The sequence below is a fragment of the Heptranchias perlo genome, chromosome 16 (assembly GCF_035084215.1).
Source record: "Heptranchias perlo isolate sHepPer1 chromosome 16, sHepPer1.hap1, whole genome shotgun sequence".
NCBI lineage: Eukaryota > Metazoa > Chordata > Chondrichthyes > Hexanchiformes > Hexanchidae > Heptranchias > Heptranchias perlo.
In genome coordinates this window covers 56,574,805-56,597,318 of record NC_090340.1, presented here as the reverse complement: position 1 = coordinate 56,597,318, position 22,514 = coordinate 56,574,805, and the positions used below count along the sequence as shown (strand labels likewise).

The 22,514-nt window shown below is 44.5% G+C and overlaps 1 long non-coding RNA gene across 1 annotated transcript in view; it reads right to left on the bottom strand.

The window, feature by feature from the left end:
* Window positions 1-1,218: 1,218 nt before the first annotated feature.
* The window catches only part of LOC137333377 (uncharacterized), a 48,598-nt gene continuing 27,302 nt past the window's right edge, over window positions 1,219-22,514 (bottom strand). The window contains exon 3 of the long non-coding RNA XR_010965885.1: window positions 1,219-1,719. This is a non-coding gene — a long non-coding RNA (uncharacterized lncRNA). The remainder of the gene's footprint in view (window positions 1,720-22,514) is intronic.

Sequence of the window (22,514 nt, the reverse complement as noted above, 5' to 3'; positions counted from 1 at the left end):
GAGAGCCAGCAAATGACCCATTATATTAAAAACAGATAATATTTGTTCGCTGGTGGGGTAACGTGTAGCGTGACATGAACCCAAGATCCCGGTTGAGGCCGTCCTCATGGGTGCGGAACTTGGCTATCAATTTCTGCTCAAAGCTTGTGAATTTAAAATAAAATTGCTGGACTATAACTAGCTTTTGTTGTGCAAGCAGTGAACTAGAATTACATGGAATTTTCAGAACAGAAACAGGCTATTTGGCCCAACAGGTCTGTGCCAGTGTTTATGCTCCACAAGAGCCTCCTCCCTCCCTACTTCATCTAACCCTATCAACATAACCTTCTATTTCTTTCTCCCTCATGTACTTATCTAGCTTCCCCTTAAATGTATCTATGCTATTCCCCTCAACTACTCCATGTGGTAGCAACATCCTAACCACTCTCTGGGTAGAGAAGTTTCTCCTGAATTCCTTATTGGATTTATTAGTGACTATCTTATATTTGTGGCCCCTAGGTTTGGACTCCCCCATAAGTGGAAACTTCTTCTCTACGTCTACCCTATCAAACCCCTTCATAGGTGAGCCTGTTCAGTCTTTCCTGACAGGTATAACCTCTCAATTCTGCTATCATTATTGTAAATTATTTTTGCACCTTCTCCAGTGCCTCCATATCCTTTTTGTAATATGGAGACCAGAACTGTGCACAGTATTCTAAGTGTGGTCTAACCAAGGTTCCATATAAGTTTAACATAACCTAGAGAAATTAAATATGTGCTGTAGAATTTGGGCACAAGGAGCCAATATTCAACAGCAAAAAAAGCCATGTTGGTGGTCGATGGTAATTATTTCTCTAGCAACTCACAAGGGTCTGGCATCCTTTTTATTCTACCAATTTCTCCCCCAATATTCTTCCCTCCTGGAGGTACTGGCACTTGCTGGACTAAAGTCTCACGGGCACCAAGCACCCATTGGCACCTTATCTGGGTGACTTCTTCACGTGTAAGTCTAAAAAGTTTGTGTTGACTGACTGTATGATCATGGGAGAATCACAGCCAAGGTGGACCCTGTCCTCATTAAACGTGCACTTTATAGCTCCCCTTTTTATGTGGAATATATCACTTGTATAAATGGTCTTTTCCATACAAGTGCCATAATTTGTGCCCCTTTTGGTACAGTACTGAAAGAATGCATCCCAAACCATTCATTGCTTGGTGAGTAGGATTTTACTTGAATACCTCATAAACAAACTTTTCACTCATTGAAAGCAGATAATGGAAAAGGAACAGAATGCAGCTCTGATATAGTAACCAGGGTTGGACAAACTCCAACTGACCAGCGATGCAACAAGAATGCAGAAAAAGAAATTAAAAATTAAGAATCAACCAAAGGCGCAGAGAGAAAAGAAGAAACAAATTACATTATACAGAGAACTTTTCACATCTTCCAGAAATGTCCCAAAGTGCTTCATGTGGAATGAATCACATTTGCAGTTATTATTGTTTTGTAGGTAACATGGCAGCCATTTTGCCCACAGCAAGATCCCACACATTGCATTGGAATGAATGACCAGTTAATTTGATTTTGGTTGAGGGAGAATGTTGGCCAGGATGCCAGAAAAATATCTTGTCGGTCTTCAGATAACACCGTGGGATCTCTAACATCCACTTCTCATCTCACCCAAAGGTTGGTACCTCTGACAATGCGGCACTCCCTCAGTTCTGGACTGGAGTGTCAGTCTAGTTTTGGGAGAAAAGCACAGTGTTACTCGTTCGTTGGTGATTTGTTTGGTTTGCAACCTTGTCAACCCCATGGTACAATTCCATGGACAGTAGCAGTCCTTCAGAAACACGCCTAAGTGGCCATTCTTCATATGTAAACTTAGACAGTGAGTGTCAGCAGCCCATTTGAACATAAGGAGAGCATCACAGCCGAGCCCCATCCCATTCCCACCCCACGTCCATAGGTGTGCACTTTCCAGTAATGGGAACAGGAAACCCGGCTACTTTATTTTCGGCTCCATAACCCAGTGACTAATGCTGATTTTAGTGCCCATTATCCCTCGAATGAAGACTTGAACCTGGTTCTTCTCGATGTGTGTGAATCAGTACCACACCATTTAAAGAGGTACATTGGCCTACCGAGCCGATGGGGAGGATAATGCCTTCTTGCTTCAGTGTATTTTCTGAAAGAAAAGTTCACTTCAAAGGCTCCATCTTCACGAAAAAACATTTGAAGAACCTTTTTGTTCAAAGAGAGAGGAAAATAAAGAGCAGAATAAACGCGTGCCTTTACAATGCGGTGAGCCTGGGCTTCAATGAAACAACGCAGTTCACCAAGGTTCCTGTCGTTGTGTCACGTATTTGAACGTGACAGTTTGCCAAGCTCTTTAAATAGTGTGAAACAAGCAACTGACTTCCACAATTTCTTGTTTAAATTACTGTATTATCATGTTTCAAACCCATTATAAACAGTCTGTGGTTTGATCCAGCTGGTAGTCCAAAGGGGTTTAATAGATTTGGTTGCTATTACTTTTCCCTTTACTATAAGTGATTGAAAATTAATATCTTCTTTTTATTAGATTTGTTTTTTTTAATGATGAGCCTCAGCACTAAGTCTCTGGTACTGACCTTGTGTGGTGAACCTCTGTGTTCATACGAGTCCAAGATTATTTATACAATATTGACTCGAAGGAGGGAAATTTAACCTCCCCACTGGATTGGTGGAAACCGGGCAGGAGGGCAGTTAAAATGGACAGGGGCAGGGAGTGTGCCCACTGACTTCCCAATTTTCAATTGCAACCCCAGCAGGATCCTTCTTTAAATATACAGATCGGACTCCGATGACATCATCGGGGCCCAACTGCAATATTAACCCCAGGCCTGAGCAGTAATGGCTTCCCCAACAGGCCAAAGCTGTCAGGAAGTGGATTCAGGGCCAGAAGAGCCCCAGAGAAGTAAGTTTTGAAAGATATTTTTATTAAGTATCCTTGCGAGCCTCACGTGGAAATCTTGGGCCTCTCCCTGCCCCGGGCTTTCCTCCCCCGACTGCGATCCCTGTCGGACATCCCTCCCCCCCCCCCCCCCCCGAGTGACAGGAACTGTTCCCTCTAGTCCCCAGTGGCGGCTGCTGCTGCCTTAATTTTAACTGGCCGGAAGCTGCTTCCCGCTGACTTCCAGACCGTTCTTTTTCGGGAAGTCGGCCAACGGGATGCCGATGAGGTCCCGGTCGTTAAAATCGGACGGGCCTTCCCGCTGCCACTCCCAGACTGGCTGGCTGCTCGCTAGGCCGCGTTCCCGCCTGGGACTTAAAATGGACCCCAGTGTGCTCAGGGATGTCATTAGATGAAGGGTTTTGATGGAGTAAATAAGGAGAAACTGTTTCCACTGGCAGAAGGGTCAGTAACCAGAGGACACAGATTTAAGACAATTAGCAAAAGAACCAGAGGAATAGATGAGAATAATTTTTTAACGCAGCATGTTATGATCTGGAATGCACTGGCTGAAGGGACGGTGGAAGCAGTTTCAATAGTAACGTTCAAAATGGAATTGGATCTCTACTTAAAAATGAAAAAATTGCAGGGCTATGGGGAAAGCGCAGGTAAGTGGGAATAATTGGATAATTCCTTCAAAGAGCCGGCACAGGCAGGATGGGTCGAATGGCCTCCTGTGCTGTATGATTCTATGATTAGTCTTATTTAAATGAGCCATCTGCAAGTAATAGCACCAGGCAGTAAAATGTTTCTTTGTTTTTTTCCTCCCTCTAAAAGCCGACTGCCTGGTCAAAGCCAGTCACTGAAAGGGAGGCAGCACATTGCACGTCCATTTAAGTGATTGAAAAGGGCCGAGTGTTAATTCAAATGAGAAACTACATGCGCTGGCTGGTGTTGTGTCCTTGGTTGTTATGTACTCCGGCATAATTGCATTGGTTATTTGTGTCTCAGTTGATCTTAATGGTTTTCTGTGATAATACGGCAGGGCTGGAGCATGTGAGTTTTATTAAGCACAGTCTCAGATGTAGAAAGAATCAGATTGAGAAAACATCCCCTTCTAGCCCACTTGCCAACTTTTTTTTACATTTTATACGCCTCAGTAGTGTGCCTTCCATCGTCGTGGCACTGGCCCATAGATAGGTTCACACTGGGTTATATTTTATTATCATGCAATCAGTAAAACCTTCTCAAGTGTGCCATTCTTTTAATGGAGAACACATGCGCCAGATGTACCCCAGCAAAGACGTTCAGAAAAACTTGTTTGAGAAAAAAAAAATCCCCCCCTCAGTAAACTTCAAATGTAACTTCACAGCACCCAGAGGAGAGTGACAGCCTTAAATTTAAAAAAAGCCTTTCAAGAACGGCAATGGATCTTGTTTTTAAAAGCTTTCATTGACATTTTATAGGGGCACTAAATATGTCTACTTACTGTTTTGGTACTTGCATTTGTTTTTCTTTAAATCTCTTGAGGGAGATACTCCCCTTTTTTATAAAAAATAAATGTACTTCCTTTCTTAAGGCATTGACTCCTACCAAAGTAAGGACCCTCCAGCATTGAGCACCCTCCAGCATTGAGCAAGAGCTCATTCTCCATTTGTGAGCTGGGATGATGAGGGGTTGATTTTTTAACCCCCATCGCCCAGCGAGAATGGTATGTGGGGGAGTGGGTTAAAAGTTAAAATCCTGTACGGGCCAGACCTCCCACCCCCCCCCCCAACAACCCCAGACATCTCAACCATGGCGGAAGTCCTTTGCTGGAGTGGCCAGAAGAGGCCAAGGTAAGTTTGGTTAAAACATAATTTTTATACGCAATCTTTGTGAGCTAGGAGGAGCATGAGTGTTCCTCTCCGGGCCCTGCAAGGATACCTTGGGGCCCCATTCCCCCCCCCAAAAAAAACTGTGAAAGTTCCCAATCCCCCTCCTTCCTCACTTACCTTGCCGAGGGGATCGTTTTCGGTGGGGCCCTGGTGGGAGGCCTGACCCGCCGTCAACTTTCCGCTCTTTGCCCGCTGGCGCTGACGACACCCCCGACGGCTTCAGGCGGGAGTCAGTTTCAGGAGGGTTGGTGGTGGATTCGGGGGGGGGGTATCCAAATGAGGCCCAAGGGTTAAAATCATCTGAGCCACCCTGATTCCTGACCCATGAGTGTTGGCAGGCTATTCAACCATGTGGGGCTTCGGCACCTAACTCCCACCTGGCCCTTCCCCTGACATCCTCACTTGTGGACTTTCCCACTGGAGTCCTTGCACATAGCTCACAGGAATGGGAAGCTCTGGTTGATTTTTTTTCCCCCCCCTCTGCAGCCCAGAGGCACCAAAGTCAATCACGGTGCCCCTGTCCCCCCCTCCACTATCCTGTGAGCTGAGATCAATTGACTACATATATATTTTTTTGAAGTATTTAAAAATAATGCAGCACAGGTTTGCGGTATTTGAGTGCTTGCAGAGTGAATTCCGCGTATTGCTGCCCTCCGCACTGGGGATGGGCCAAGCAGAGGCCGGGATTTTCTGAAGGGGGCAGGGGGGGGGATAGGTAAGGTGTATCAGCGGATGATTCACTCTGGGCCAGTCTGGAAACCTCAAAGGCAGCAGCATTGTCCGGGGTTTCAAGAGCAGTTCACACGTTTACATATATGGATTTAAGGGGTAATTTTAACTTTTAGCGACAGTGTAAAGCCAGCAATGTCGGAACAGCTGCCCATTAAAACCTATCTCTTTGACCAAGCTTTTGGTCATCTGTCCTAATATCTCTATGTGGCTTGGTGGCAAATTTTGTCTGATAACGTTCCTGCGCTTTGGGCCATCTTTACTACGTTAAAGACACTATATAAATGCAAGTTGTTATACACCTCACCCAATTTTCCCTTCTAATGATTTAAATGGAAAGGGAAATGGGGAGAGATGTATAATGGGCAGCTAATCCGATATTGCCCAAAGTTAAAATTACCCCCATAATGTGTGACTCAAGGCAGATTTGTAAAAGGAGATGAAAGACAATTCTCTTGAATATTGTTTTAAGGAAACTGTTTGGTGGACGATTAATCTACCATGTTCGGAGGGAGGGGGATGGCGAGTTGGTCAATCTTTCTTTACCCAGGTTAATTCAAAATAACTCTCGCGGAGAGACTGGAGAAGCTGGGATTGTTCTCCTTAACAGCAGAGAATGTTAAGGGGAGAATTAATCGAGATGTTCAAAATCAGATAGAGTAGAAATGGGGAGAAACTGTTTCCACTGGCGGGAGGGTCCGCAACCAGGGGGTGCAGATTTAAGATAATTGGCAAGAGAACCAGTGGGAGGTGAGGAGAATTTATTTTAAGCAGCGAGTTGTTATGATCTGGAATGCACTGCCTGAAAGGGTGGTGGAAGCAGATTCAGTAGTAACTTTCTAAAGGTAATTGGATAAATATTTGAAAAAGAAACATTTGCAGCGCTGTGGGGAACGTGTGGGGATGTGAGACTAATTGGATAGCTCCTTCAAAGAGCCGGCACAGGCACGATGGGCCGAATGGCCTCCTACTGTGCTGTGTGATTCTATGATTTGTGTGGGGGACTGAACCTTAATTTCTAGCAGACTCACAAACAGACAGAACTGCACAAATGTCTTAGTGAGGCTTTCCAAATTGGAAGATACCTCGAAATGATGTTTAGACCAGGCACAAGAACTGTCCGATATCTGAAACTGTCTGCAAGCATTCACTGTTTTCTGATGCGTGGAATGGATTCTGTCAAATTTTCCTTTCTAGTTGCCTCTGTGTTTCCTCTTGCCTTCCGCTGTGTATGCTATAAAATATAAAAGATGTTTGGAAGTGCGTTCAAGGCTGTATTAGGCTCCTGGGGTTTGGACGGTTGAATAAAGTGCTTTTGCTTTGCTCTCACTGTTTTATTACAGAGACCAGAACCCCCAATGTGGAAATGTTAAAATCTCTCCTGTACATCCATGTGTTTTATATTCTGTGGACTTTGTGAGGTTTCTGTTGTGTTCTTCTGGGATCTTGGTTACGCTGATGGGTACCATAGCAACATGCACTGTGTCATCGGCATATAATGATACCCTCACCAAAGGATTAACATTTGCAGCATATAAGAGAAGTTTATCAAGTAGAAATCCACAATTCCCATGAAATAACAGTCGGAATTTGTGCACTCACAGCAAATTAATTTTTTATCGTGAGAAACTGGATGAAGGACCGAGGCTCAGAGGACAGCAGCCCACCAGAGTTGGAAAAAAGGAGAGAAAGACCTGATTTTCCTGTTCCAGGCTCTGGATGTATCGAATTACCAGGGTGCTGCGAATAAGGAATGACTAAAAGGAAAAATGTCCGATTTTCCATACATTCAAGACCGAAAGTTGTATTTATATCATACCTCAGGATGTCCCAAAGTACTTCACAGCCAATCAAGTACTTTTGAAGTGTAGTCACTGTTATAACATAGGCAAACATGGCAGCCAATTTGCGCACAAACAACAGTGAGACAAATGACCAGTGGCTGGTTTAGGGATGAATGTTGGCCAGGACACCAGGAGAACTCCATTGCTCTTCTTCGAATCGTGCCGTGGGATCTTTTAAAAGGGCAGGTGGGGGTCTTGTTTTACTATCCCATTCAAAAGAGGGGATCCTCGACAGAGCAGCGCTCCCTCAAGGCTGAGGCCCAAACTCATCACCATTTTTCTTGGGTAGTAAGTTCCCTATCACTGGCTGGCTGAGACCTGGCGATTATCAGGTGCCTGTCCATCTTTTTTACTTATTAGGTGGTGTTTGCTCTGAATCAGAGACCTGTATCAGTGCCAGTAAGGGCTTATTAAACTCTACCTGAGTCTGGAATAGTCGTGCCAATATTTACCAACACCAGACTGAACAAAGAATGAGAACAGTAAGGCTGAGCATTCATTATAAGTAGACTTCAATTTCAAAAGGAACAAATTGTGGGTTTGCCAGATGCCTGAAGCCAAAACCATACCATGGATATTAAACCATACACATAAGTTTACTGACTGGGTATAGTCAATGCTAAGCCACAAATTTGTTTATCTTACCACCTGCTTACCTCCACAGATCATACGTGCAGTTACTACAGATAAGATTTGCATTTCTTTCCTTCTGCACTAACGGGGATCTGAGGCAATCTAGTCCAGACTTCCAAATAGTGTAAATTTATTCTTGTCTGCCATCAGCGGAGATTGGAGGAGCAGTCTTAATCAACCAGCAAGGACAGGAGGTACCATCCTCAATGAGCCAGCATGTATTGGTGGTGCAGATTCCAATAAACAGGAACGTACTCCGAGGCAGTCCCCAATAAACGTGCAGGGATTGGAGGTACAGTCCCCAATAACCCAGCAGGGATTGGAGGTACGGTCCCCGATAAACCAGCAGGGATTGGAGGTATGGTCCCCAATAAACCAGCAGGGATTGGAGGTACGGTCCCCAATAACCCAGCAGGGATTGGAGGTACGGTCCCCAATAAACCAGCAGGGATTGGAGGTACGGTCCCCAATAACCCGGCAGGGATTGGAGGTACGGTCCCCAATAACCCGGCAGGGATTGGAGGTACGGTCCCCAATAACCCAGCAGGGATTGGAGGTACGGTCCCCAATAAACCAGCAGGGATTGGAGGTACGGTCCCCAATAACCCAGCAGGGATTGGAGGTACGGTCCCCAATAAACCGGCAGGGATTGGAGGTACGGTCCCCAATAAACGTGCAGGGATTGGAGGTACGGTCCCCAATAACCCAGCAGGGATTGGAGGTACGGTCCCCAATAACCCAGCAGGGATTGGAGGTACGGTCCCCAATAAACCAGCAGGGATTGGAGGTACGGTCCCCAATAAACCAGCAGGGATTGGAGGTACGGTCCCCAATAACCCAGCAGGGATTGGAGGTACGGTCCCCAATAAACCGGCAGGGATTGGAGGTACGGTCCCCAATAAACGTGCAGGGATTGGAGGTACGGTCCCCAATAACCCAGCAGGGATTGGAGGTACGGTCCCCAATAACCCGGCAGGGATTGGAGGTACGGTCCCCAATAACCCGGCAGGGATTGGAGGTACGGTCCCCAATAAACCGGCAGGGATTGGAGGTACGGTCCCCAATAACCCAGCAGGGATTGGAGGTACGGTCCCCAATAACCCAGCAGGGATTGGAGGTACGGTCCCCAATAACCCAGCAGGGATTGGAGGTACGGTCCCCAATAACCCAGCAGGGATTGGAGGTACGGTCCCCAATAACCCAGCAGGGATTGGAGGTACGGTCCCCAATAAACCAGCAGGGATTGGAGGTACGGTCCCCAATAAACCAGCAGGGATTGGAGGTACGGTCCCCAATAAACCACCAGGGATTGGAGTTACAGTCCCCTATAGCCCAGCAGGGTTTGGAGGTATAGTCCCCAATAAACCAGCAGGGATTGGAGTTACAATCCCCAATAAAGCAGCAGGGTTTGGAGGTATAGTCCCCAATAAACCAGCAGGGATTGGAGGTACAATCCCCAATAAACTTGCAGGGTTTGGAGGTATAGTCCCCAATAAACCAGCAGGGATTGGAGGTACAGCGCTTAATAAACCATCAGATATTCAAAATGTCACAAAAGTATCATACCTTGGGTGCTATTATGGCAGTAGCTGTGGAAGACAGATAGTGCTCACTGTGACACTGGGAAATTACTCGTAGAATAATGAAAGTGACAAGGAACGTGCAGAGTGAGACTTTTGTCCACCACTAGTGTCACTCTGGAAGAATAGCAACAAAAATGGAATTACTCAAATGAAGAGGAACATTCATACATGCATGTCATCAATTTGTTTTTTGGGAAGAAAAATGATCAGGGTCTTTTGAACTTAATGGGGCTGATTGACCCACAGTTGGGTAGGTAATTCTGCATTTATATTATACTGTTGCAATCAGAAGGAGCACTGCAACATAAACAAAGTGACACTGGTGTTTCTGGCAACATGGACATGAACATCAGATTTTCTTCAGCACTTGTGCAGTCCAGCAATGCGGACATCCCATGTTCGAAAGGAAGGCAGGCCGAAACTTCAAGTCGTGATGACTGCACGCACACATCTGTTTCAGCTCTTCTCCGAGTCCTGCTCCGCAATGTAAACAAGGTGAATTCAAAGCACCAACAGCCTTCACAGATTCCGATAGAATATAATCAACACAAGACTCCAACTGGCACTATCTAGGTCACTTCAAGTTCTCAGTTTGGTCCTGAGGGCTTGGCTCTGCAGAGCAGAGTAGAGAAGGAAACAATACAGCAATGTGCCAATGTTCGCCTCCAATAATATGCCAGCGAGGTCTGGATGTGGCAACTATAACAGATTGAAAACTACTGTATATAAAGACATTGTCTGATATGAACTGTAGGTTTTTTCACATTTAACAAAAAAAAAATTGTTTTTCCACAGTCCTGTCAGATGTGATCACCAGCTCAGGTTATCTGCTTATGGCTCCATCAAACTGTAACTCAGATTTAAACCAGTCAATCATTAACAATTGAACATGAAAGGGGGGCTAAGTCTAGTAATTGCTCTCTTTACGGGCTCTTTACAACTGCTCCAGAGCAGCTTTCTATCTGCCAAGACGTTCTGCACGACCAGCCGTGACATGTCTGTTTATTGCCTGCTTGAAAAATAGACTCGAGCAGTGTGAAAAAAAATAGCTCAGTCTTCATTCATTAACAGACCGGAGAGCCTTAAGTTCAAAGTCTCTACTGGGCACAGATGGGGATTTTCATGGTGGGTCTTCCAAAAGCCGGCCTTTTTATGCAACAGACTCTGAGGTTTTTGTTTAACCTTAATTTGCTTAACTGGTTTAGCAAACAATTTCCACGTGTGCGCGAGGGAGATTTTTCTTTTGACTTTCCAAAGGGGCAAGTTAATGAATTTTCATGTGATTTTAGTAATTATTCAATTCTCAGTTCAATTTATTCTACCAATTTATTCTAACAAGCTACAGAGGCAGTAAAATTGATACAAAGATTTTGAGTCACCTTTCACTGGTCTGATAGTCATTGGTTAGCAATGCTCCGTGTTATGAGTTGCACCAATTATTCTTTTAAAAGTTGAATTGCACATTATTTAATTATAATTTTAAATAGAACAGCTCCTGCGCTATAACCTGTACTGTAATGATTTTCTTTTACACTTTCCAGAACACAAACCTGTCGTTCATCACCTATTACCTGTAGCAGTAATACTTGTGATTTGCATGAGATTGTTAAGATCCGAAGCACTTTATTTGCTGGGCGGTGGGGGGATGCCAGGCTCCCTGCATTTTCTTTTCACCTTCTCCTGCAATTTCTTCCGCATTCACGCCCGGAGTCGCCCGCGATCTGGGCGCAAACCGAAGACAAAGCTTAAAAGATCACGAGACTTCGGGCGTAAATTACGCCCGTATCTCCTCGCCCTTTTACGTCCGTCCATCAGACCCTCCATCCGAAGTAAACGGGAGTATCCTCCACTCACACTCGTCAGGCGGGCGGTCTCTCAACATTGCGAGCGGAGACAAATTCATTTTTCTGGTCTTTTAATTGCAATTTTTTGAGCGTTCTTTAAAAATTTATCCTCATTGAGACCAGCTCTGTATTTTCTGTTTCTTTTAATGCATTTTTATCGCACAAGTATAAGTCACATTAAAAATTGAAAAGCTTCCCCAATCGCAGGATGTTAAAAATGCTGTGCATGAATGATGGTTAAATGAGTTGAAACTTAGATTTTAAGACTCAAAGAAGAAATATACTGGTGTGGGTGTGGAGATTCCTTGGGCCCCGATTGTTTCCACTGATTTAGGAACATAGGAACAGGAGTAGGCCATTCAGCCCCTCAAGCCTGTTCTGCCATTCAATTGGATCATGGCTGATCTGTACCTCAACTCCATTTACCCGCCTTGGTTTCGTTGATCTTCCGCTGATTTTTCTCCCCCCCCCCCCCCCCCCCGTCTCATAAATGCATTGGTTTGAGCTACGATTTTGTTGCACAGCTACCAGCTACCTTCTGGTACCTTGCCCGAGTGGCCATTCTACAGGTGAGCACCCAGCCAGGGAGTGGCTACAGGCTATCTGGCCGGGGCTTTCGCCACAGCGAGGCCCGATGATGTTTTCACTCTAAGTCCTCGCTCTCCTCTGCCAAAGCCGCCCACTGCTCCAGGATCATCGTGGACAGCAAAGATAACCTCTAGCTAGGACTATCAGATCAGGAATAGGCCATTCAGCCCCTCGAGCCTGTTCCACCATTCAATTAGATCATGGCTGATCTGTATTTTAACTCCATTTATCCGCCTTGGTTCCGTAACCCTTAATACCCTTGCCTAGCAAAAATCTATCAAACTCGGTTTTGAAAATTTCAATAGCTTTATTGAGGGGCAAGAAAGTTCCAGATTTCCTTTGTGTGAAGAAGTGCTTCCTGACATCACCCTTGAACTGGATAGCTCTAATTTTAAGGTTATGCCCCATCTTTCTACCAACCATCTCCTTAAACCCCTCTCACACTTGCTTCATCCTCATCTCCCCTACAAGTGCAAGGAGCTCATAGATTTTGTCAGCCGTGGCACAATCTCTCCTATGAGTCAGAAGATTGTGGCTTCAAGCCCCACTCCTAAAACTTGAACACATCATCCAGTGCAATGCTGAGGGAATGTAGATGAGGCCCAGGAGTTAAAATACCCTGAACCTCAAACTTAGGCCATCGAGTTCATTTCGGGTTCTTACCCGAACCCCCAACCACCTGAAACTCTTTCAGGCTTAAAATCAACACCATCTTTTTCGGTCTCCACCACAAACTACACATCCTTGCAACCAATTCCATTCTCCTCCCCGGCGACTGTCTCAGGCCGAACCAGTCTGTTTGCTACCTCGACGTCCTATTTAACCCCGAGTTGATCTTCCGAGCCCAATATCCTCTCCATCACAAAGACTGCCTACTTCCACCTTCATAATATTGCCCGCCTTTGCCCCTAACTCAGCCCATCTGCTGCTGAAACCCTCATCCATGTCTTTGTCATCTTCAAACTCGACTATTCCAATGCTCTCCCGGCCAGCCTCCCATTCTCCACCCTCCGTAAGCTTCAGCTCATCCAAAACTCTGCTGCCTGGCCCAAGTCCTGGTCATTCATTGCTCGTGTGCTCGCTGACCTACATTGGCTCTCAGTCCCCCAACGTCTCAAATTCAAACTTCTCATCCTTCTGTTTAAATCCCTTCATGGCCTCACCCTTCTCTTTCTCAGTAGTCTCCTCTAGCCCTTCAACCCCCTCCCTCAAACTCTTGGTTGCTCCGATTCAGGCCTCTTGTGCATTCCTCACCTAGACCCCACACTAGAATTCCCTCCCTAAACCCCTCCGCCTCTCCTCCTCCCTCTCTTCCCTTCTTAAAACCTCCCTCTTTGACCAAGCTTTTGGTCATTCCTCCAAATATGTCCTCCGTTGGCTCTGAGTCCATTTGTTTATTTTTAATTACATGTCTGTGAAGCACCATGGAACATTTTTCTATGTTAAAGGTGCTATATAAATGCAAGCTGTTGTTGTAATAAGTCCACATGTGCACTTTCTAGTGGAAGCTGCTGGATAGTAATCAGGAGTAGGAACCTGAGCTGATCTTCCCCCTTCTCAGCTCAGGTCATTGAGGCCAATGGTAGAGCCTGACTGCAGGTTGAGCTGAGATAAGCAGACCCAGGTTAGACCCAGAAGTGCACCTGATTGTATGGCTTAGTGCTACGCACTGTGCTGCATTTTGCCATGGAGCCTTTCGGGGAGCTGTAAGATAGTTCTTTCGCAGATAGAAAAGACCCAAGCTGTGCAAGGTGAATGGGTCATTCATGTGAGTGAAAGGGTGCATGAAAATCATCACCAGTGTTGAGGTATTTGCTTTGCTTTATGATCGTGTGGCTAGAAGCTGAATTTGTTTTGAAAAATAAAGTCTGGGAAGTGATGTGAATTCCACCATGTGGAGGTGTCATCTCGCTCATAGAAATGGCCTGCTTTGAGTTTGACTTATTTTGGCAGATTTGAAATAACACTTAATAAAGATTATAAATCACCAAGCCATCACCAGTAAGCAGATCAGGAATGGAAAATCCCACTTGCCTATTAGCTGTGGGCGAAGGTTGGCGAGTTTCTGTCCAGATTCAACAAGACTGCACACCAAAGCAACTTCTGGCCAAGTCTTCCTGAGGGAGCTGAATACTGGCAGGTGGACCTTCCAACACAAAGTAAACTGCTGCAACATTTCACCCAGATTTTCCAAATAATAACTGCAGCCGAAGAAAATATTTCATTTCAATAGCACTTCACCATGCTGACACATCTCAAAGCACTTCGCACCAGCAAATTACTTTGAAGTGCAGTGATTGTTGTCATCTTGTCATTCTCCACCAGTATCGTCCCAGAAACAGCGACAAGCTGAATGATCAGTTGGTGCATTTCCGCTGTAATTGGCTGAGCTGATCGGATGCTCTCCTTTGAACAGTGTGATGAGATGTTTAATGTTCACCTGAACAGGCTGATGAGACCACGAATGGAAACAGAATAGAGTATTTGATAACGATACCTGGATTCCAGGGGTTAAATTACAAGGCGAGATTACACAAATTAGGGTTGTATTCCCTGGAATTTAGAAGATTAAGAGGTGATTTGATCGAAGTTTTCAAGATATTAAGGGGAACTGATAGGGTAGATAGAGAGGAACTATCTCCGCTGGTTGGGGAGTCTAGGACTAGGGGACATGGCCTAAAAATTAGAGCCAGGACTTTCAGGAGTGAAGTTAGGAAACACTTCTACACACAAAGGGTGGTAGAAGTTTGGAACTCTGTTCCACAAACGACAGTTGATGCAAGTTCAATTCTTAATTTTATATCTGAGATTGATAGATTTTTGTTAGCCAAAGGTGTTAAGGGATATGGGGCTAAGTTAGGTCACAGATCATCCATGATCTCATTGAATGGCAAAACAAGCTCGAGGGGCTAAATGGGCTACTCCTGTTCTTATGTTCCTATGTACATGTATTTTTTTTCCAAATAGCCTTTGATCCTGTTCTTGGAATCATAGAATCATTATAGCACAGAAGGAGGCCATTCGGCCCATCGAGCCCAAGCTGGCTCTTTGTAAGAGCAATCTAGTTAGTCCCATTCCCCTGTTCTTTCTCCATAGCCCTGCAGATTTTTTTCCCTTCAAGTATTTATCCAATTTCTTTTCGAAAGCCACGACTGAATCTGGCTCCACCACCCTTTCAGGCAGTCCATTCCAGATCATAACTACTTGCTGCGTAAAAAAGTTTTTTCTCATGTCGCCTTTAGTTCTTTTGCCAATCACCCTAAATCTGTGTCCTCTGGTTCTTGACCCTTCCACCAATGGGAACAGTTTCTCTTAATTTACTTAATCTAACCTCTTCGTGATTTTAAACATTTCTATCAAATTTCCTCTTAACCTTCTCTGCTCTAAGGAGAACAACCCCAACTTCTCCAGTCTATTCAGATAAGGGCATCAGTCTGTTTATTCTTCTCTTCCCTTCATTGTTTGTCTGTTTTCTTATTGTATTTAATCTTTTCTGCAGCTCATCCCCACCTCACTGATTAACTTCCTATCTGTACCAAGGGTGTATTTATTTCTTTATAAGATTAACTTATCCTCTGGATAAAGTGTAAACAAGAGCTTTTGGGAAGTGTCAATTTAAGTCATGCCATTGGTACAACGTATGAACAGAATGATATCAATGGCAAGCTTGTGGAATGGCATTTAAGCAGTGTCAATTTAGTAATCCCCAGCTTGTTATACTTGGCATGCACTGGGTTTGGTCCGAAACTTGAGCACTTCTGTCAACCCTCAGGGACCCATGTAAAAGTACAGAATTCAACGACACGAGTACAAAAGAAACAAATCTCCATAAACTTGTGCTCATCCAAAACTCTGCTGCATGTATCCTAACTCGCACCAAGTCCCGCTCACCCGTCACCCCTGCATTTGCTGGCCTACATTGACTCCCAGTCCGACAACGCCATGATTTTTAAATTCTCATCCCTGTGTTCAAATCCCTCCATGCCCTCACCCCTCCCTATCTCTGTAACCTCCTCCAGCCCCACAACCCTCTGCGTTCCTCCAATTCTGCTCTCTTGCGCATCCCCAATTTCTTTCACTCCACCATTGATAGCCGTGCCTTCAGCTGCCTAGGCCCTAAGCTCTGATATTCCCTTCCTAAATCTCTCTGCTTGTCTACCTCTCACCTTGTTTAAGTCGCTTCTTAAAACCTACCACTGTGACCAAGCCTGTCCTAATATCTCCTTAAGTGGCTCGGTGTCACATTTTGTCTAATAACGCTCTTGTGAAGTGCCTTGGGATGTTTTACTATGTTAAAGGTGCTAAATAAATGCAAGTTGTTGTTGTTGAGATTGGAGCAATTTTATCCCTCACAATGTAGTGCCAGAACCAGACTGACACCAGTTTCTGCTTTCCCTGTGTCTTGGTCAACATTCCTCCCTCAACCAACACCAACAAAAGCAGATTAACTGGTCCTCCATGCTGCTAATGTCTGTGGACATTGTTGCATGCAACATGGCTGCCTCATTTCAGCATGCAACAACGACAACTGCACTTCAAAGTGATTAATTGTACGTGAAGTGCTTTGAAATGTCTAGGCCCTAAGCTCTGTATTCCCTCCCTACTCCTCTCTATTTCACTCTCTTCCTTTAAGACGCTCCTTAAAACCTACATCTATGACCAAGCTTTTAGTCACTTGTCCTACTATCTTCTTATGTGGCTGTGTGGTAAATTTTGTTTGGTAACTCTCCTGTGAAGCACCTTGCGACGTTTTTCTACATTAAAGGCGCTATATAAATGCAAGTTGTTGGTTGTCTTTCATTTGGAATAGTGCAGCAATTTATCAGTCTCTGCTCAGGCAACCAGACTCACTCGCTGCCATGCAAATGCTTTTTATTAGAACTTTTTGTGTAAATGTGTGTCTTTTTGTGTTAATCAACTTGAGGGATGTTAGTGCTGGGGAAGGGAGAACGGTCCCATTTTGGACACCCCGGGATGGATTTTAACGCAGAGTGGGTTTCCCGCCGGAAACCCACTCAGGCGAATTAATTTCCCACCCACCCGAGGCAGCAAGAGGCCACGGCAATTTTAGCCGGCGATCCCCATTTAAATGCAGCCAGCCCAGACCGGGCAGGAAGAGGACGCAGAGCAGTTGCTGGCAATAATAGATCGGGCGGCTCTTGGCCACCTGCCTGTTTTCCAGTAAAGTGGTGGGGAGGGGGGAGGTTTGGTTGGGTCCCGAGAGAGGTAAGGGGTGGGGTGGGGTGGGGTGAGTCCGTGGTAAGGGAGGCTGAGACTTTCCATGTAGAGCCTGCAGCAGCACTCCTGCTCCTCCTGGCCCCGCAAAGGAAAGTTTTTCACTTACCAGGAGGGCTTGTTCGTCCTTCCTGCCAACTGCTGACCTGCTTCAGTTGGGCAAGAAAACCATGGCGGCTTCCCCTCTTAGGCCTTGGCTAAGATGCCATCGGGGTTCTATTCACATGATAGCGTTTATAGATGAGGCACCCTCCTGCCTGGTTGGCTGGCACCTCATTTCTGCCAAAACCAGCGGCGTTAAAATCCGACATCAGTGGGAACGGAGCGGGAATGGAGCCCTTCCATTTTAACTCCGTTCTGACCCAGCTGGGAGAGTTAAAATTCCACCCGCCAACCACCATGTCAGAGTCAAGCGCTCTCAAGCAGGCTTTAGCACAGTTGGAGGAAGAGTAAAGTTCCCTCTGCTCTGCCCCAGCAATTTGCTTCAGCCCCCACTCTACACCAGGGTGGTCCTCTTTCATTTACCACACCAGCTACCCTGTGGCCTCCATGAATAATGGTGATTCAGTGCCAATTATTGCTAAATTAGGGAGTTTTCTGGAGTAGGCTCACACCTAATAGTAACTGCATTGACACCTCTCAGGCTTCCTTCAATCAGAATGTTCATCACCCGAGTCTCACCCCCTCAGTCTGGGCTGTACTTCAACCCAAGTCCCACAGTTGAAAGGTTAATGCCCTTCCCCAGGTTCCCTACGTTTTAATGTTTGCAAAGAGCTAACTGAACAGTCACAGGCAAGTTTAAAAATAGACAACTGGACACTTTTTAAAAGTTTGTTTCAGACCAGTGGCAGAACTGCTGTCGCTGGTATGAAGATGAAGCCTTAAGATGACACTGCTTGCCAAGGATTTGCCCTGTTAGCTTGGCACCCTCGTTTCTAGGCTATTGCATCAATGCGAAAGCAGCAATATAACTGGGCCATAAATGCTGATCAGTTCTAGCCAACCTTGACATTGTTATGGTTGAAGGGTGTAATGTTTACTGCTCTTTAATGATAACATGACTCCCCAACTCTGTTTGCTTCAGTGTGATGCTCAGCAAGTCTTATATCTGAGCAGGGGATAGTTATCAACATTATGGTGTTGCAATATCAACTTGGAGTGTCGTATACCGGCAAAATGAAGGTTCTTAAAGAAAATAGACCGGATCAATAAATATTACATACTGTACATTTAGGCCCAACTGAAGCCATACATTCGCATCCATTTGAGTAGCAAATCCAGCTGTTTTTAATTTGTCCCTTTGTGTCAGGCGCTAGTTCAACTCACTGCAGTGCAAAGAATCCTGTATTAGTATTCCATGTGTTGCGTGGGAGATCAACATTTGCAGATTGCAATGTGGAAGAAAGAGAAAAATGGTGGACTAGAATTTTTACGTCAAGGGAATAGACCATTGATTTGAACCTCGACATTATTATTGTTAAAGGTCTAAATCTATTGGTGCAAAAGTGCTTTCTTCAAAGCAGAGAGATATGATTGAAAATCCTCTGAAAAGCATTGCAATTATTGAACAGAATGTGGAAGAAGGCAGATTTGGCAGATGGGACGTTTCTTTAGAGGAGAAAAAAAATAAAGACTGGAATTTCCGCTGAGAATTTCTAAGCGAGGAGCAGCTTGTCCTTTTGCCAAAAAATTAACTTTAGGCCTTGGCCTAACTAATTTGTCGCATGTGATTGGATGCAGATGTTTCTCTTGGCACATCAAATCACACCACGTTAAATCACACCGTAAAACCTGAAGTTTGGGGAAGTGCAGATGCATCTATTGTCTTCCAAAAACTTGTCTGGAGCTCATTTCTTTCCCCATCAAGCAGGTGCCATTCACCTTTTGGTGGAAACATCGGATTAAGATGATGGAGCAGCAATCAGCATCAAGGCCTAGCTCTATTTATTAAAATGTTTAAAAAGAAAGAAGGAACAAACTTGCATTTATATATCCCCTTTCATGACCTCAGGACGTCCCAAAGTGCTTCACAGCCAATTAAGTACTTTTGAAGTGTAGTCACTGTTGTAATGTAGGAAAACACGGCAGCCAATTTACGCACAGAAAGGTCCCACAAACAGCAATGATATAACTGACCAGATAATCTGTATTAATGGTGTTGGTTGAAGGATCAATGTTGGCCAGGACACTGGGAGAACATCCCTTCTCTTCTTCGAATAGTGCCTTGGGATCTTTTACGTTTACCTGAGAGGGCAGATAGGACCTCGGTTTAATGTCTCATCCAAAAGACGACATTTCTGACAATGCAGCACTCTCCTAGTATTGCATCTGCAGTGTTAGCCTGGATTATGTGCTCAAACCTCTGGAGCGGGCCTTGAACCCATGAGCTATTGATTCAGAAGTGAGAGTGCTACCAACTGAGCCAAAGCTGACACCTATCTTAGCTTAAAGATCTTCATAACAACAAAATAAAGTAGAGATCATGCAACCCAGAACAATAAAAAAGAGGGAGAAAAATTATATATCTGCAATTCCCTCATGGTGACGGTATCTGCAATTACAACATCAACACATGATAAGATAGCTGATAAAAAGAGATGCAAAAATCTTTTCAAAACAAGCAAGGTTCATAGATATCTCAGCACCAAACGTGCATGAAGAAAGGAACGCCCAAGTAAACTGGGCCAAGGTATACTATGGCTGCCCCTGGATCAGAATGCAAAATCTAATGAATCAGGCCTGAACCAAGTTGAATGTTTTTGCTGAGTTGCGATTAGTCAGCACAGGTCTATAACAGATCTTTTAATATTGCCATTGTAATAATGCAAATTTCACACAAAGCCTGGAATCAGATCACAGAGAGAGTCCAGAACTGCCAGCATTTAGACAGAGGCAGTCGATTGATCGATCAGTCAATCATCTTTCCCCACACAGCCAAATGAACAATCCTCTGAAAGTACGCTCCAGTGTACTCCTCTTAATTTAAAGTCGCTTAATTCAAATTACTTGATCATTTGATTATTTTTATTAGCACTAATTTGCCACTTTGTTGTGTTATTTATGTTGCTTAATTAAAATTATTGGATAATTCAATATTTAGTGCAAGAAAATAACTTTCAATGATTGAAGTAGACTGTACTTGCATCTTTTGGTATTTTATCTATCTACTCTTCTCTTAACACTTCTCTACATTCTCTTTATCAGTAGCCTCCATGTCAGCTTCTCCTGCTGATGTGTTGACTTCTCCACAACTTCCATCAATTCTTCTCCATGACCATCCAACAGAAGGTTTGAGTTGACCAGAAAAACCACCACCACCCAGCAGATAAAATGCCTCATTATCAGAAAAGATATATTGGCCTTGGAGGGGGTGCAGTGCAGATTTACCAGAATGATACCAAGGCTTAAAGGGTAAAATTATGAGGAAAGGTTGCATAAAACTTGGCTTTTATTCCCTTGAGCAGAGAAGCTTGAGGGGAGGTCTAATCAGGGTGTTAAAAATGATATCGATAGGGCAGATACAGAGGAACTATTTCCTCTGCTGGGGGAGTCAAGAACAAGAGGACGTAATCTTAAAATTAGAGTGAAATAGGAGTGAAATCAGGAAGCAATTTTTCACACAAAAGGTAGTGGAAATCTCGAACCTGAAGCTTAGCAGTGGACTGCATATCATTGGCCTAGAGTCAGTGAAATAGATGTTTGGAGCCAAGCTTTCCATTATTGCCTCTCTGAAACCATTCAATAAGTTTCTCCTTTTATGCGAGTTAAACGAGGAATGATGGGACAATTATAACAATTCTGCTCTTGTGGCTACAACCAAATCTTTTGATGATCTGAAGATGCACCATCGGAAATGTGGTGACGAGACTATAAGAAGGTGGCGAAGAAGCTTATAAAAGGAGGCCATGGCTGAATTACCAATTCGTTGCACTAGAAACCAGATCAAACTTACACCACCCCTTTTGCAAGCAAGGTGGGATACAACAATATGAGACTTTGAACATTTGCCATATAAAGTGATGTTGTGGGCTGTTGACTGTAATTTAGCTGTGAGTTATTTATTTACATTGTCTCTTGATGCAAAGTGCACAAAATGCCAACTTGCAAAAGTCAGATTTATGTAACTCACCTCTAACCGCGTCCTAGTGTGGCTTGTGTGCATTGAGTTTCCATTAGAAAATTATTATAGTTACAAAGTAGATTTAATTACAGTGTGTGAACAGAAATTACAGGCCTGTCTGTTCCCAAGGCCCTCAGCTGACATTATTCATGTAATGCTTGCCAGTCCACAGGGTGCAGTGAGAACACAAGGGCTGTGACAAGCAATACCTCTATTTCAGCTGCTTTTGTAGAGGCAACGTACTTGTTCAACTACACTCTGAGGTCTCAGGTGGATCTTCATTGTGTGAAGGGACACCAGACCACTACCAACTCTGAGGACACACAGTTATCATTCCTGGGTTTCGTTTTTCCTTTAGAGCGCGTGCGCCCCTATATCAATCAAAAGCATGAATGGATGTCTCAATAGCACAGTGCATTTATCCACTGGTATGTTGCTGTGTTGCAGACTGTTAGGGTGTATGGTTATTCCCCATGCTCCCTCCCCCCCACCAGATGCCTCGAAGAGTTTCCAATCTCAGCCAGCTCAGCTCCTTGGTATCCAGAAAAATCAGTGGATAGTCAACCTTCATCACTCATCCATATCTTCTTGTGGCCTCTGAGTCAGAAGGTTGTGGGTTCAAGTCCCACTCCAGAGACTTGAGCCCAAAAACCAGGCTGATGCTCCCGGTGCAGTACTGAGGGAGTGCTGCACTGTCGGAGGTGCCATCTTTCGGGTGAGATGTTAAACTAAGGCCCCATCTGCCCTCTCAGGTGGATGTAAAAGATCCCACGGCACTATTTTGAAGAAGAGCAGGGGAGTTCTCCCCTGTGCCCTGGCCAATATTTATCCCTCAACCAACATCACTAAAACAGATTATCTGGCCATTATCACATTGCTGTTTGTGGGATCTTGCCATGTGCAAATTGGCTTCAGCATTTCCTACATTACAACAGTGACTACACTTCAAAAATACCTCATTGGCTGTAAAGTGCATTGGGACGTCCTGAGGTAGTGAAAGACGTGATATAAATGCAAGTCTTTCTTTCATTATTATTTAGTGAGGTCTCAGAAAAAACCTCTTCTGTGCCTTTTTTTCAGAGCACAAAGTGGGGAACAGGTCGCAAATAATAGCCATTTACAAAATATATAACCTGAACTTTAAAAAAA